The following is a 12,026-nucleotide window of genomic DNA, read 5'->3' as shown; positions in this document are numbered from 1 at the left end:
TCCAGAAGCATGCCTTCTCCAGGATGGCTATCAGATGGCTCCTTGAAGCCTGGAAGGAAACTCAAACTCCTATCTTAGTTGTTCTGATGTCACTTTTCAACGGGGTCAGTACAATTCAGATGAAGTCAACCCCAAAAAACCCTTTGAGGAAAAACATTTGGTTGAAGTCTGCTATTTCCTTTCAGGGGAAGCAGCTGGGATGGCTTTCCACAATCTCTTGTCTGTCAGGGTCACAGTGAAATGTGAATGAATTGACGTGTTTTGGTTTATACTTGCTTAGGGCAAGGAGATCAGAAAGAGGTGATTCTGTTCGTTTTTAAGAGCTTTGGCTCTGGTCACAGGGGTCATCACATATGCTGTACTTGATATTTGCCAGGGTGCAAAAGGACAGGTTCACTGTGACCCGCTTTGTTGTCAGGTGAGTTGTCTGGTGGCTTTTTTTTTCCATTCGTGCTTAAAGGCAGGACCTGTTGCTGTTTCTATAGGGCTGTGGACGAGTTTTCTGAGATGACCTCTCTAAACTCCGCCGTTCATCCAAGTTGTGCCCTTTCCTTCCACTATTGCGTGACATGAAGCAAGAGGCTCGCCCCACCTCCCTGGGCTTTCTTCCTTCTGGGTGACTTAGCTTTGGAGGTCAACCATTAAGGCCATAGTGGCTCAGTCATGTGTGCGTCCTCCAACAAATCTGAGCCAACAACATGTATGGGAAAGGCCCATTTTGAGTCTTACATCTGCAGAAAACAAAGTAACTTGTGGAACCTATTGCCATCACGTAGAGTTTGGGCCACCAGTATGCTGTTTTCCTGAAGGGTATCCTGCCTTTTTCTGTGGTTATCCAGCAGATAGAGACCCTATCCATTCTTTATTTACAACACTGTAAACTCTAAACCCTGTGTCTTTTTAGAGTATTGTTGCGCTGGTAGTTCTTGTTTATTGCCAGTGCCTCACCTTGCATCAACTGTTTTTGCTTAAGTTTGTATGTGTGTGGAGGTGGTGGTGATGAGGGAGAACGTCCCTGAATCCTAGAGTAATTATTAGTGCGATAGCAGTTCCAGTTTTGGACTTTACAGTTGCAGTGCTCAGAGTGCTGTTTAGGAGGAGTGATGTCTTAGTGTTTGAATTGCTGACAGTGAAGGGGGAAAACAACCTGTCTTCTCTTAACTCGCAAACTCAGCTTTCAGGAGAAGAAGTCTGCCAGCTGTCTAGGATTTAGTAAAGGTAGAGTTTCAGTAAACGAAGGAGACAGTGCTACCAGCCAAGTTGGCTTTGAGTTGTGCATTGTTGAGAGCTCAGAAGAAATGCTATGAAAAGTTGGTAAAGACATCATCCTTGGGATCACTGAAGACTATTTGGATGAAAAGCAAACTACCACAACAAAACCCTAACTTTTTATGAGGGTGGTGCCAGAATTATTTAAAGATTTACCTGTCTTAAAAGAATTCTGGGGATACCAGACTTCCCTCTTGGTTGTAAAATTGCTGTGAATGTGGTGGCATTTTCTGGTTTGTGTTGTTGTTTGTCCAGGCATTGTTCCAAGGCTACCTTGTTATTCTATAGATTGGATTTCTATACCGGTTCTGAGTAAACATGTACCCGTGTTTCAGAAATTGAGCGTGTTTGTAGAATCATTATCTTGATGGACGCTCACATGGTAAACAAAGTGCTTTCTTGTTTCGAGGGATGAGGTGGGATACTGGGAAAGCAGGAAAATAGAGCCACGAGAACGAATAACTCCTTTTTCAAGTAGATGTACTTGTCCTGAAATCTGTGAGATCTAGAGAAAGCTGGAACAGCAGGAATCAAGGCTGTAGGGCTGGTGAGGTGGAGAGTAGGAGTGTGTGTGAGCTGCATGCCCCCTGGCTCTGTGTGTGTGTGTGTGTGTGTGTGTGTGTGTGTGTGTGTGAGTGCCGGTGTGGGTCGCTGGAGTTTCCGTGGATGCTCTGTAGTCCGTCATCACTCATATCCTATCTCATAGAAAGACCTTGACCTAAGGTCAAATAAAGCCAGAGGTTAGGTTAGTAGGGGATCGGGGTAGGGGTCAGGGATGGACTACAGTGATTTTAATTCATACAAAGTATGTTTTTCTTCTCTTTAGGATCAGTCTATAAGCCCCTGTAGCTTCCTTTTCAAAAGTAATTGTCACAGAAATTTGTCTAGTGGTAGACTTTAGAGACTGTCCACTGTGGAGTCATTTATTTTCACAAAATGTCACACAGCCACTTATTATTTTACAGTGGCAGAATTGGAATTAGAGCTGAAGTCCTGGAACTTTGAATCCAGTACTTACTTTGCAAAACAGAATGCAGGAAAATTACACCAAATCTTCGCAACAATAATATTGAAAGGAACAGTGTTTCATTTTGGTTTTCCATGTCAGTTTTTAAACAAAGATATTACAGATTTCTGCATTATTAGTTCTGCTAGACTTTCCTGGGAAAATTTATTTTTTTTTACGGTAATTCTTAGTGTTAACAATAGAATGGGCTTGACATAATTTTTATCTAATTTGAGAACAAATTGACATCACTTCTGGTAAATTGTTGGCACGCTTCCGTGATGAGCAGACGCCCTTTGCCCTTACAATTTGTGTGTGTGTGTGGGGCCGTTGTTTGGGGTTGTTAACAGTGTGCAGACACCACAGCTTGTATCTGGCTCCAGCCACCCACTTCTGCTGGTCTACGTAGTAGTAAGTTGGCAAGCAAGACAGGAGATAGTAGAGAGACCTTACTTTTTATGTCATAAAATCCATGTTTGCCGTCCTTCTTGCTTTTGTGGTTCTAAAATGATAAGGAATGAAAAAATTTTTTTCTCTCCTAGAGGTGGCACATGTGAGTCTTGAAACAGCCTCATGTGTTGTCTGTATAGGAATTAAAGCCATCATTACAGCTTTTGGTTGTACCTGAGCTTGAGGGTGAGATGGTGCTAAGATTTGCTGATGGTGAGCTTTCTATCTCTTTCTGCTGTGGATAATGCTAATTTTCTTGGCTGTAATAAATTGACTAAAAGCTTTGGAAGGGATTGGCAGAGACCTTGGCCACTCTTTCAGGGCCCCTGACCTGCTGGGTCTGAAATTAGGGACATTTAAATACTAACATGCTGCACAAATAATGAGTGCACATAATCACACAGTGAGAGAGGGGAGCTATTAGCTGTATTTGAATTTCATTTGCTTCCTATAAATGTCATTTCGGATCAGTAAGGCCTTTGGCCAGCAAAACCCTCTTGACTAGATGTAAGGGAACCTGCACCTTTTATTTCCTTTGCATCTTACTCTGGGCAGTATTGCACAGCCAGCCGATAGCGAGTTCTTGCCATTCGCCAGTTTGTGTTCTAATACTTCAGCTGTATTTTACTTAATCTTTAGCGCACATGATTTTATAGATGAGGAAACTGTCTACTAAGAGTGGATTAGCAATTTACCTACCTGGCTAGTAGGTAGCAGAGTCAGGGTATCTGGATTAGAGCTCCAGAATGCTTTTAGCTGCCGCTTACATAAGAAGGAGTAATTTTAGATCCCTCCATACAGCTATTATTTAAAAAAAAAAAATTGTAGGAACATTTTTTTTTAAGCAGCAGTTTTTTTTTTTTTTTTGAAGGAGATAAGTGGAATTTTGAATTGGAAAAGAAACCTTGGAAGGGGTGGCATTTGTTCATGGGAGCATATTTCTGAGCTTTAGTATGGTTTGTAATTGAATTCATAGTGAAGAGGAATCAAAAAATTATAGTTCTCATTGGCTACCCTTATTATTTTGTTCTGTTCATTTGCCTTATAAGTTTTTTTTTTTTTTTTTTTTGCCAGAGCTGGGTTTGAACTCGCCACCTCCGGCATGTGGGACCGGCGCCCTACTCCTTGAGCCATAGGTGCTGCCCCTGCCTTATAAGTTTTAATAATTTGTTGATTTAGTAAGCTGGAGATCACAGGAGGGGCACATGAGCTTTCTTACAAAAGCCACCAATGTAATGTGTAGCCAGTGTTGTAAGTGCAGATAATAGGGTGTTCCTCAGATGGGATGTGTATCCCACCCCACCTGCGGTAAAACCCCTTTCAGAATCTTCAGTCTTTCTCATATATTCGGATGTCTATGGAATGACAGGCACAATTCATTGTTCACAAAAGTCATAAAGATGACTTAAGACTTACAATCAGAATAGCTAGGGCACGTAATCTGATTAATGTTTTTTTTTTTTTTTTTTATGGAACTGCATTTGAAATGAGTGTCCTGGACGTATGGTTACTTGCCCTTCACAAAGGGGGCACCTTTCCCATCTGTTTTGGCCTGAGGCTTTCAGTTCTAAAGTTGGCCCCTACTTCAATAGGAGAGGAAAAAAATTTTTTTTCCTCTTGAAGAAAGTGGCTTACCGTTCTGCTCCACCCCGAGTGCTGCTATGTAAGTGCTGGTCTCATCCCTGCAAGCTGTAGGGAGCACCAGCTCAGTTTACTCTTCAAAGCAGCAGCTGCAACTTGGGTACTAAGTTGATTTTTCTGTAACACTTCCCTTTCTTGAGTCCTGTGATGTGTGAGACACACTCCATGGGAAAGAATGCCGGGTGAAATGACCTTGGTAATGTAGGTGGGGCATTCTCAGTCAAACTGTAATCTGTTGAGTACTGCACTTTGGGGTATGTCAGAGACATTATGGATAATAGGAACTGAGCTTGATTTGCTTATTTTGGTGATAGTCCTAACACCTTATTTCATCCAGTCTAAGATGTCATTGAGTGATGCGCCACTATTTTTTATGTAATATTAAGAAAGAACAAAAAAAAATGCTCCCAATTATTCTGGGAGTGCTAATGTGAGAGAAAATAGTGAAATGTGTGTGCTAATGTGAGAGAAAAATGTGTGCAACTTAAAATTTATGAAGCAGGATAAAATGCCATAGGAATCAAACTGAGGGGTGTAGGTGAGTATAGGAGGCTAGAAGGGAGGCAGGTGAGCTACTAAGAAAACTCCATCGAAGAAGTTACATTTCCTTGAACCTTTGCAAAAAGGGTAGAACTTTGCAAGATGCTGGAACCTTTTTGCGGAAGGCCTGGAGGTTGAGAAGGGTGGTGTTGGTGGTTGGGGTGGACTCCAGCAAATCATTGTTTAACTGGATTGTCATTGTCAGAGTCTTGAGGACAAATAGCAGCAAAGGCAGGTTTCTGTGGCCAAGCCACAGCACTCCACTAAAGGAGTACAAAAAATAAGGATTGCTAGGACAGGGAGAGTCCTTTTACAGGTATATAGGTCAAAATCATCATTTTACAGATGAGGCATTTTGAGCCTTGATAAGAAGCTTAACCGGAAGGAATGGCTCATGCTGAAGACTGATTGGAACCAGAAATCCCATTTAAGTGACAGTGAGGCGCCACACTTCCCAGTAGGCAGGGGAGCTTGCATGCATTTTAAGAAAGGAGGTGCCTGTGGAGGTTAATGTGCTCTGCTCTGGGTCACTTTGTGCATCCCACCCCCTTCCCCTCCAGTTCTCTTGTCCTGCCTCCTTGGTCAGTTCTGTGACCCAGGTAGTGTTACACCATCTGGATCCTGCTTACACCATCATTCTAATCAGATCTTAGGCTGCTTTAATGGGGGGGGGGGGGCATGCCACACAGGCATCCTCACCTGGGAGGTGAGTCAACTGCAGGGGCAGAGGTGTGCCATGTGGGTTTGTAGTGTCTGACACATAGATGCAGGTCTGTTAACTGCAGCCTTTTCCTGCTTCCTCTTATTCTGAGACGCTCACCTTCAAGTGGATGGGACTCTGTTATAATCTGAACTTGCTTGCTGCCCTCTTCCCTTTCTTGGGCCTGGGGTCTTGCTACGTTTCCGATTGTAGCCTGGAACTCCTGGGCTCCAGTGATCTTCCTGCCTTGGGAGGGGCCGCTACATGTGGCTTGGAATTTTTTTTTTAAAGCTTTAGTGCCTTCTGTAAGGGTCTCTCTTTCTAGCCTACCTCTTCTTTTGTGGATTAATCAGCAAACACCCCCTTCTCTCATCCATCATTTTGAAAATTATTCCTATTTTTTCATAACTTATTCCTCTTACTAGGTCATTCCCATCACTATATAAACATGTATTTATATCCTCCAACCCTCTCCTCCATCCACATTCCTCCCATTTGTCCCTTAACTCGGGCCACTTAGCAAGCCAATGATTGTCCATTCAGCAGCATTTGACTTGAACGTCTCCTGAACGCTTCTTGCCTGTTTGATTTCTTGAGAGGCTGCATGCACTCGAGCTGTTCAAGCTAATTGTCTATCTCCGTGGTCTCTCATCTGCCCCTGCCTGTCTGTCCTCTTCGTTATCAGTTGTGGTGGTTCCTTTCCGCCAGCTGTGGTGGGCAAAGCTTTGAAGTCATCTGTTACTTCTTTTTTCAGACCTCCCCATTCTGTCCTGCGTCTAGCCTGTCTAATTTAAATCCACAGTATCTGTTGAATCTGAGCTTGCACTCCTGCTCCTGGTCCAGGTTGCCGTTCCTTTAACTCACTGTCTTCTCCTGGCCTGTCTGTGTGTGCCTCCAGGCAGCAGCCCGGATAATCCTCGTGTGCCAAGCCCCATTCTGATTCTAAGGTGTCTGCTTCATTCTGGCTTCTTGATGTGGCTCCTTGTACATCTCTGATCTCATTCTCTTTCTTGCTTTTACCTATTTGAGGTTTTCTGCTGTTCTGATATCCCATGCAAGCTCTTTTCCTCCTTTTGCCCGTCCTTCTTTCTAGAACTTCCCTTTATGTGTCTGTGTGACTTCATCTCCATCTGTATTTCAAGTTCCTGTTCCACTGCCCCCCATAATGAGAGTCCTGTCTGTCTGCCTAGCATTTCTTACTTTTCTTTTCTTTTGGGGTGGGGGAGACAGAGTCTCACTCTGTACCCTCACTAGAGTGGTGTGGTATCATAGCTCACAACAAGCTCAAACTCTTAGGCTCCAGAGCTCCTCTTGCCTCAGGCTCCCAAGTAGCTGGGACTATAGGCGCCCCCTACCATGCCCAGCTCATTTTTCTATTTTTTTGTAGAGATGGGTGGGTGGGTGGGTCTCGCTCTTGGTTAGGCTGGTCTTGAACTCCTGAGTAAACCATCCACCTCAGCCTCCCAGAGCACTAGGATTACAGGGTGATGGCTAGCATTTGCCACAGCTGGGCTCTGTAGTCGTCATGCAATAGTGTGCTGTTTATCGTTCTCTCTACCTTCAGTCACTTACGAGTTCAAGAGGAAATCTTCCTTTCTTTGACTGTTGCTCTATCTTCAATGTCTGGGCTGTCTCTAAAGCCTGTGTGTGTGAATGAACGTGCAGTCTGCTTGCCTGTGTGCCACCCACGTCCTTACCACTCCTCCGCCATCCCTGTGCCCTCAGTGTGGACATGCTCTCTGTCCGAGGAACAGAAGATCTATCAGCTGGGACTTCAGATTTCATTTTGGAAGTGGTCAAACTGGACCCTGGCCCTCCAGATGAGATGTCAGCTTATCCTGTTTTTCCTGTTACCAGTGGGAGCAGTGTTTGTCAGAGTGTTACTCTTGTAAAGATTTCTTGGACTCGCCCTCATATCCTTTCTTTCTGAACCACATTTATGTAATATCTATTTAGGTGTAAAGTATGTTTCTTAGTATTTTAAATTACAGTTGGGCTTTTAAGGAAACGAGAAATTTCAGTTACCTCTCAACGTGTGATACTTTTACTACCATAATTTTGTGGTTTAGCTCAATGAGCCTGAAGTGTGAAGTAACTTGCACAAGTCCAAATAGCTAGGAAATCGACAATCAGGGTTTGAACCCAGGACTCTTGCTTCCAAATCTCGGGTTCTGTGTGTGTTTACATTGTGGAAAACTAGGCCAGGCACGGTGGTTCATGCCTGTAATCCTAGTAGTTTGGGAGGCTGAAGTGGGGAGATCCCTTGAGCTCAGAAGTTTGAGTGAGACCCCATCTATACTAAAAATCGCTGGGAATGGTGGTGGGCTCCCGTAGACCCAGCTACTTGGGAGGCTGAGACAGGAGGATGAGCTGTGAGGTTGCTGTGAGCTATGACGCCATACCAGGGCAACATAGCGAAACTCTGTCTGGAAAAAAAAAAATTGGGAAAACTTTACACCCTGTAGAACAACCTATCTGGAGTGTGTGATGGAAGGAATTTTGACACGTGCACACATACCCGAGGGACCAACCCTCTGCACTGAAACGTTTTCTTCAGTTGACTTCTCTAAAGTATGTGTTCCTTTGGAAGTTCATCAACATTACTGTCTCTATTTTTAGGAGTTTTCATGCTTGTACATGGATTTATGATGTTTGCCCAAAATGTACCTGATGCCCGAGCTTATGTCTGTTAGGGCTAAAAGTGCCTTAAGGCCAGAGGCCCACGTTCCTCCCCTCGGCAGCTCCTGAAGCTGCTTACAGTAGGTGCCAGTGTTTGAATAAGAATCCACAGGTGGAAGGATAGTGACATTCTCAGAGCCAGATTCTCTCTTTCATCGGCATCACAGTTTTTTGATTCTGATTTATTGAGCAAGTCCAGAGCAGATGGGCTCTTCATTGTCACCTCTCTCATAGCACTTTAGCCACCACTGCTCTTATCTGCGAGTGCTGGGAATCCTTGGCCTGGGTGTAATAATTTAAAAAATTCTGAGTGGGTCCCAGATTTGGCTTTTCCTCAAGGGCACACTGAAGAGACTTAGTATGTTTTCACTTAGATTCAATCCTGTGAGGAGCTCATGGTCTTCCTGTCTGCCCTGAGGATGCAGAGACAAGTGGCGGGACTGTTGATCATTTTCTGATGCCTGTGGCACACAACATCTTTACATCCGTCGGCTCAGACGGCAAGACTGGGGGATTTGTATGATAGAAATTCCTAGAGTCTGTGAGTCCAAGGTCAAGGTGGGGCCAGCTAGGTTCCTGTGAGTGCTGGGTTCCTGGCTGGGCCCTCTCTTCCTCTTCTTATGAGGCCACCACCCCATCAGACTAGGGCCCCACCCGTATGACTTCATCTAACCTTTACCACCTCCTCAGGGGTCCTCGTAAATACACTCACATTGTGGGGGGGCCTTTCCACACAAGGATTTTGGGGGACATTAATATTCAGGCTGTTACAGTCCAGTGGGCCTTTATGATGGTGACAGTTTTATTTCATTCTTACTTTAGATTAAATTAGTTTCCACGTTAATTTGCAACATGTTTTCTTTTGTGCTTATGTAACACTAGAGTGCTTTTTTTTTTTTTTTTTAGTCAGAAAACCCTAACAGCTGTTTGACCTTTGAGGAGTCATTGTTCATCTCAGCTGGATGGAATTAAATTTGAACATTTATTTACTGAGGGCTTGCTTTTGCAAGACTGCATGACTTGACCTAAATCCCTTGCACCAAGGGGGAGAGAAACAGGATTCACAGGAATGGGAGAGCTGCTCCAGAGGAAGGTTGAGCAAGGAGCCCTGAGGGCAAACAGTGTGGTCCAAAAAGTCCCCTTGTTTGAGGGGCGTGGCAATTGAGATGGTCTAGAAAGGATGTGTCTGTAGTCAGGGATTGTTTGGGGGAAAATTGTGGGATGATTTGAGGACTTTGGAGGTTGAAGGAATTCTATTTGTGAAGCAGTAATTCCTCTTCCCTCCTGATGGAGTGTAGGATAAGGCCGTGTTTCAGCATCAACACACATAGAAAGGCTAGACCCTGTGTGATTCAGGTTGGGTTTCTTTCAGCCAGAGATGACTTGTTTGAGAATAGGATTTGTTCTACCACTCTGGGAGTCTGAGGTGTGTGGACTGCTTGAGCTCAGAAGTTGGGAGACCAGCCTGAGCAAGAGCAAGGCCCCATCTCTAATAAAAATAGAAAAAAAAAATTAGCTGGGCATTGTTGGGTGCCACCTGTCCCAACTATTCTGGAGACTTGAGGAAAGAAGATCGCTTCTCCCCGAACCCAGGAATTTGAGGTTGCTGTGAGCTATGATGACACCATGGCATCCTACCCAGGCTGACAGAATGAGGACTCAGTTTTAACACCCCCCCCCCCAAAAAAAAAAGATAAGAGAGCAAGAATAGGATTTGCTTATCTGTGTTCTTTCTTGTAAGATGATACTGTCACTCACCAGAGGAAGGCCTTATGTGTTTTCTAATTCTGACCCATTTCATGCTATGAATTCTGTGATATGTATATTTGTGGAGTTTTAATTATCACCCCGTTTACCACAACGGACCAGGAAAGTTTTGCTGTGCTTGTTAATTTCTTAGGTCTTATTTCCCTCAAACTTAGTGGGCCTTTTATTAGCTTTTGGAAATAACCTGTTATTACTCAAGCCACATTAAATGTTTAGAGTCTTGTATGGTATATCACAAAACCAGAAGAATAATTCCTAGATAGGCTTTTGGGAAATTACCCCTACAGCCCATAAATCCCATAATTTACAATTTGTTATTTAATCTTACCTGCTGCCAAATTAATTTATTCTAGCTTCCTCTGGTCTGTAGAATGCTTCTGCAGATTCCGGATTTGGTTTCTTCATCATTTCTTTCCCAGGTATCATAATACAGTATAGGTCTATTAATTCAAGGAGGTGTGGGGACGATGAAGGGAATGCAAGCTGTTTTATAACCCTGGACCTGCCTATCAGAGAGAGCAGTGGCCAGTGACAGCCCAGCCTTGACTATAATACAAATCTTTGATGTACAAGGAGTGCTCACCTGTACATGAGCCGATCAAGCCCCACTCCTTGAGACCTGTCTGTCCTCTCTGCATTGTTTCCTGGCCTGTTAACTAGTGTGGTTGTGCTATCCATGCTTTGGATCTAATGGCTGATTTAGCTCTTTCTGCATACAGGTCCTCTTCCTGTGTGACCTGCCCTGCCTTTGCCGTCTGGGTTAAGATGGCATTTCCCTTCAGCAGGTAGGTGGGGGATATCCTGGTCATGCTTGGTGGCAAGGAAGGCAAGGCCCTCTGAGCCTGAGGCTCCCATGTCAGCTTCTACTGTCTGAAGCTTCCTTCTCCTTTTCCATGGCTCTCAAAGTTACATTGCTATCTGATGCATGAAGGCAGCCCAAGGTCTCCATTTTGGAATCATTCAACTGCCTCTTATTTCTGACATTCTCTTTCCTTCCTGTATGATTAGGGTATTCACAAAGTGACTCATGCGTTTGAAAGCATGGTGTGTCTTGTCTTCTCCTGGAGTGGATTTAGAAGAGGGGGAATCTAGAGCAAGTCTCTTCCCTCCCTCCGTGGCTCACCCACAGTTTATCCTGCAGGTTTTGTTACTAGTGTCCTTTGAAAGGGCCTTTCCAGTTTGCTTAGTTGGAAAGTGTTACAGAGTTTTACAGGGTGAGCTGGAAGGCTCTCAGCTGGCACTTTCTGAATCCCTCTGAGGAAAATATTGGCAAACTCTCTGCTCTCTGCCTAAACTCTTTTTATAAATTGAGAAGGCAGGAGTTACGGAATGGTCGTGCAGGGCAGATTAAAGCCTGTGGGGAAAGGTGTCATTATCCATGCTAAGACGTATTATCGTAATAAGATAGCACCACCGAAGGCACCCCTCTCCCTGTGTTTCGCACTTTGGAGAGCCCTCTCTTCCTGGCACTAAAAATAGAAGTTATGCAGTGAAGCCATTTACCATACATATATTTTTTTAAACTGGAGAGCCTTCTCTCTGTAAGATGCACATTGTTTTGTTTTGTTTTCCCCTTTGCCACTTTAAGGAAAGTATTGGGGTGCTTTATTCAACAGGTGTTCAACCTTCTAAGGAATGTCAACTTTTTCATTGTGGGTGTCTTCCCCTCTTTGTTTCAGGGGACAAGGAGCAGGATCTTGCCATTCATTATATTGTTTGACCGTGTTAGAGTCTGTTGATGTGAATGTTTTCATCGTCCTGAGATACCTGACTGCAGAAACTGTAGTCACCTCTGTCTGGTTCCCAGAGAAGTTTGCGGAGATGGAAAAGAACCCAAGGGGGGATGTCAGTGCGTAGTTTCATTCTCAATCCATCCACCCCCTTATACCCCGTCTGTTGCACACTCAGGTCAAGTGAAGATGCTCTTTCTAGCTGTGTCCACATTCTGCAGCCCATGCTTGGTACTTCTGGTCT

At 44.1% G+C, this 12,026-nt stretch overlaps 1 protein-coding gene across 3 annotated transcripts in view; it reads left to right on the top strand.

The window, feature by feature from the left end:
* The window catches only part of JARID2 (jumonji and AT-rich interaction domain containing 2), a 277,560-nt gene that overhangs the window by 136,930 nt on the left and 128,604 nt on the right, over positions 1-12,026 (top strand). The window lies entirely within an intron of this gene.

Source organism: Nycticebus coucang, chromosome 9 (assembly GCF_027406575.1).
Source record: "Nycticebus coucang isolate mNycCou1 chromosome 9, mNycCou1.pri, whole genome shotgun sequence".
Lineage (NCBI taxonomy): Eukaryota > Metazoa > Chordata > Mammalia > Primates > Lorisidae > Nycticebus > Nycticebus coucang.
This window is presented reverse-complemented; position numbering and strand designations above follow the sequence as displayed.